This window comes from Marmota monax, unplaced genomic scaffold (genome assembly GCF_021218885.2).
Source record: "Marmota monax isolate L192 unplaced genomic scaffold, Marmota_monax_Labrador192_F-V1.1 WCK01_AAM20220418_F8-fsc00034, whole genome shotgun sequence".
Taxonomy (NCBI): Eukaryota; Metazoa; Chordata; class Mammalia; order Rodentia; family Sciuridae; genus Marmota; species Marmota monax.
In genome coordinates this window covers 6,902,022-6,907,645 of record NW_026693934.1, presented here as the reverse complement: position 1 = coordinate 6,907,645, position 5,624 = coordinate 6,902,022, and positions in this window count along the sequence as shown.

Sequence of the window (5,624 nt, the reverse complement as noted above, 5' to 3'; positions counted from 1 at the left end):
GTTTGAGTTCATGGCAATTTGTGTGCATGAATGCATGTGTGGGTACTGGGAATATTATCTTAGCCATAGTAAACCTTTGTAATAATGGGTCATGTCAATTGCAGATTCTAAAAGTGAAGAAAATTTTTAAATTATGAAAACCAATTTATTATATAATTTATGTATTTGAAAGAAGAATATGAAAAAGAAGTAGTTAGAACTTTATATTCAGTCAAGTTGGGGTTTAATTGTAATTTTTTAATTTACATTTCTTCTTTTTCATTATATGGTATAAACATAGATTTTTTAATTAAAAAAATTTAAAACTCTCAAAAAGAACCTTATTGTTACTCCAAGTTGATGACAATCAGGTGGTATCCTGGCACAGAAGGGCTCCATTCTTAGGAGATCCCATTCTAGGAAGGGTTAAGTTGGGCAGTAATTTCCATTCTCTGTCCCTGGTTCTCACTTTCTGGAGGGTCCCAAGACAATCTGGTAGTTTTTCTAGATATTGAGATCTACACAGACGGTTGATTGTTAGGCCCCTCCTGACCTAGAATGGTTCTTCAGAAATAGTGCCCCACTCTCCAAAAGATAGGCAGAATCTGTGCATTTAAGATTTGATTCTGCATCAGGTGTGAGCTGGGGCAAGGAATAATGTGAATTACAAAGGACTCAGTGATAGGAGCGAGGACCGACTTCCCTGTGCATTGGCCATTAATGAAAGAGTAAGTTAAATTTTTTCTGAATTGTTTTTTTATATTTTAAAACCTTCTTTAAAGAGCACATATTGGTTCACTCATTCTCTGAATCTTCTACTAAATATCTGTGGAAGCACTTGCTGTGTGCTAGGTCCTGTGCTTAGGTAAACAATGGATAACCTCCTCTCAAGGAGCTTTTCACTTTGATGTTCAATTCATTTTATGCAATTTCAATGTGCCAAGTATTACATCAGGCATAATCTAGTTTAGTCCTCATAATAATTTCATGGTAGAGGAATGATTATCCCCATTTAATAGATGAAGACTCTGAAGCTGAGCAATGGAAATCATTTTGCCAAAAGCTATTGAATAGCAGGGCCAGGTTTGGAACCCATGGCATATTACTTTTCCCATTCTGTTGATCTTCAGCATGGTCATGTGTTTGATTTTAACCAGTGAGAGGAGAACAGAAGAGATGTCATTTCTGAACAGACTAAGATCAGTATGTCGTTTGTCTTGTTGCTAGAGAGAGACTGCTCAATCAGCTTGGGTTCTAGGGTGACGAGACATGCGGCATACCTACAGCCCATTCTTAGTGGGCATGAGAGTGAATGAGAGATGAACCATTGCTGTCATCAGCCACAAAAATTCATTTGTTCTACAACATGACCTTCTGACTGATCCTTTAAACCCTAAAGCTAGAGGGCCTTCTTTATATTATCTCTGAAATTCAAGGGAAAGAAAGCAAAAGAAGAAAATACAAAAGAAAGAGAAGAAAGAAGGAAGGAAAATATAGAGAAAGCATTAATCAGGGCTGGATTTTTCTAACACTGTTTTTAAATGGATGCTGTTTGTGTGTGTGTGTGTGTGTGCATGTGCGCGCGCGTACACACGCACATTATCTGTCACTACTCCTCCATTGTTAAAAATCTTACATGCCTGTGAGGTTGACTGACACCTGAGGACTCACCCTGAGCCTTGCTGTCTTGATTTCCTTGCTGATACTGCTTCCTGTAATGCTTTGTGTTTGAGTTCAGTTCTACAAGCATTCATTGAACATCTTTTCAACTGTCTGTTATCTTGCCCTTCAAAGTCCAAACTCCAGTCTCCTTTGAGAAGTCATCCCTGATGTCTTCAGACCTACAGGATCTGTCTCACTTTCCCGTAGAGTCTACTAACTTTATTTGCCACATACTGTATATTATGTAGAATTGTTTGCTATCATTTTTTTCCCCTATGTTGAATGATATTTTTTTGTACAGGGTCTATTTTCACCCCCGATGCTGATCCCAGTGTCCTCTCATTTTATTTATACATATATAGTGAAATTACAAATACATATATAAAATTATATATATAAATTATATACACATATATGATGTTTTTATTCATGCATTATAGTTACATATTAATAGTAAGTTTTATTTTGACATTTATAAATGCATATAACATAATTTGCTCCATTTTAGTTCCTATTACTTCCCCTTCCCTTCCTTACTCTCTCACCCTGATCCTCTTCATCTGCTCTATTTGTCTTCCTGCTATTTATTTATTGCTTTTTAAAAAATTGGTGCATTGTAGTTATATGTAAAGTTGGAAATCATTGTGATATATTAATACAAAAATATTATAATTTGGCCAATTTCATTCCAAACTTCCTCCCCTTTCCCATTTTTCCTCTCTCCATCTGAATCCCTTTCCTCTATTTACTGTTCTCCCTCCTATTTTCATGAGATCTCCATTTTAAAAAAATACTTCTTTTTCTTTAGTTTCCACATATGAGAGAAAACTCTGGACCCTGGACTTTCTGAATCTGATTTAGCCTGATGTTCTCCAGTTCTATTCATCCATATATCAGCAAATGACACAATTTCATTCTTGATGGCTGAGTAAAACTTCATTGTGTATTTATACTAGATTTTCTTTATCCATCCTCCTGTTGATGGGCACCTAGGCTGGTTCTAATTTGACTATTGGGAATTGTGCTACTATAAACATTGGAGTGCTTCTATCACAATAGTATGCTGATTTTAATTTTTTAAAATAAATACCAAGGAATGGAATGGCTTAGTCATATGGTGCACCAATTCCTAGTCTTTTGAAGAAATCAAGATATTGCTTTCCAAAGTAGTTGCACTAATTTACAGTTCCACCAACAATTCATGAGCATACATTTTCCCCTACATCCTTGCCAAAATTTATTATTATTTGTTTTCTTGATGATTGCTATTATAACTGGAGTAAAATGAAAGTCTCACTGTAGTTTTGGCTTTCATTTCCCTGATTGTTAAGGATGTTGAACATTTTGCCATGTCTTTGTTGACCATTGGTATTTATTCTTTTGAGAAATGTCTGTTTTGTTCATTTGCCCAGTTATTCACTGGGATATTTGATTTTTTTTGGCATGTGTTAAGATTTTTAGCTCTTTTTATATTGTGGATATTAATCCCCTGTTGGAAATTCACTGGTAAAGATTTTTTTTTCCCATTCTGTAGGCCCTCTCTTTGTGCTCCCAGAACTCTGAAGAAAAAATTTGAAGAAGAAAAACTTCCCCTGTTCTTGAATAGGCCAAATTAATATTGTCAAAATATCCACACTACCAAAAGCGAAATACAGATTCAATACAATCCCCATCAAAATACCAATGAAATTCTCCATAGGACTATAAAAAACAGTCCTAAAATTCATATGGAAGAATAAAAGAGACAGGACAGCTGAAGCTGTGCTGAGCAATAAAGGTGATGCTGAAGACATCACTCACAATACCTGATCTCAAATTATACCACAAAGCTATAATAACAAAAACAGAATGCTCTGGCATAGAAACAGATATGAAGACCAATGAAATCAAATACAGGACACGGAAACAAATCCACAGAAATAACAGTCATCTGATCCTTGACAAGGCTACGAAAAAATGTGTTGGAGAAAAGATAGGCTTTTAAACAAATAGCAGTGGAAAAAACTGGGATAACCATATGTAGAAGAATGAACTAGAATCCCTATCTGTCTCACTGCACAAAATACACCTTCAAGTGGACCAAAGACCTAGGAATTAGACCAGAATCCTTGCAACTGCTAGGAGAAAACAAACAGGCAATACTCTAATATATAGGTGCAGGCAATGACTTCCTTAATAGACTTCAAAAGCTCAAAAAAAAAAAAAATCAGAATCAGTAAGTAGGGTGGTTTCAAATTAAAAAGCTCTGCACAGCAAAATCAATGAGTAAGAGTGTGAAGATAAAACCTACAGAATAGGAGAGAATCTTTGCCAGCTACTTTTCAACAGGGGATTGATATTCATAATAAAAAAAACCTCAAAACAATTCAATACCCCCCCCAAAATCAAATAACTCAATGAACAAATGGGCAAATTAACTAAACAGACATTTCTCAAAAGAAAAATATACAAATGGCCCTCAATACATGAAAAAAAATGTTCAACATCCTTAGCAATCAGAAAAATGTGAATCAACCACACTGAAATTTCATCTCAGTTCAGTTAGAAGGTCAATTTTTTTTATTTTTTCATTTTTGTTTAATATACATTCATTGTCCATATAAATGAAGTTCAGTAAAATTGCAATAAATAACATAAATCCATGACAATTAACAATTAAAAGGGACAACTCAGTGGTTTTGAGTATAGTCATAGTGTTGTGCAACTATTACCACTATTTAATTCCAGAACTTTTTCTCCACCCCAAAAGAAACCTCAGACCTATTAAATAATCACTTTCAATTTCTTCTTCCCTGTAAACCTTTATAACCAAGTTTTTTCTTTCCTCTTCCTCTTCCTTCTCCTCCTCCTCCTTTTTTGATTTGCTTATTATGGACATTTCATACAAATGGAATTAGATAACATGTTGCCTTTCACAACTAGTTTTTTTCATTTAGCACAATGTTTTCAAGGTTTATGAAGGTTGTAGCGTGAATCAGTTCTTAGCTCCTTTTATGGCTGAATAATATTCCATTATTTAGATATACTGTGTTTTAAATATTAGTTTATTTTTATTTTTTATGTTTTTATTAGTGTGTTGTGGTATATTCATTCATATATGTATATTGCAAAATTTGGTTAATTTCATTGTTTAATTGACAATTAATACTTGTATATATTTATTTATTTAATTTATTTATTTATTTTTTTAAAAAATTTTTTATTGTTGGCTGTTCAAAACATTACATAGTTCTTGATATATCATATTTCACACTTTGATTCAAGTGGGTTATGAGCTCCCATTTTTACCCCATATACAGATTGCAGAATCACATCAGTTACACATCCATTGATTTACATATTGCCATACTAGGGTCTGTTGTGTTCTGCTGCCTTTCCTATCCTCTACTATCCCCCCTCCTCTCCCCTCCCCTCCCCTCTTCTCTCTCTGCCCGCTCTACTGACATTCATTTGTCCCCCTTGTATTATTTTTCCCTTTCCCCTCACTTCCTCTTGTATGTACTTTTGTATAACTCTGAGGGTCTCCTTCCATTTCCATGCAATTTCCCTTCTCTCTCCCTTTCCCTCCCACCTCTCATCCCTGTTTAATGTTAATCTTCTTCTCATGCTCTTCGACCCTACTCTATTCTTAGTTACTCTCCTTATATCAAAGAAGACATTTGGCATTTGTTTTTTAGGGATTGGCTAGCTTCACTTAGCATAATCTGCTCTAATGCCATCCATTTCCCTGTAAATTCTATGATTTTGTCATTTTTTAATGCAGAGTAATACTCCATTGTGTATAAATGCCACATTTTTTTAATCCATTCATCTATTGAAGGGCATCTAGGTTGGTTCCACAGTCTTGCTATTGTGAATTGTGCTGCTATGAACATCTATGTAGCAGTGTCCCTGTAGCATGCTCTTTTTAGGTCTTTAGGGAATAGACCGAGAAGGGGAATAGCTGGGTCAAATGGTGGCTCCATTCCCAGCTTTCCAAGAAA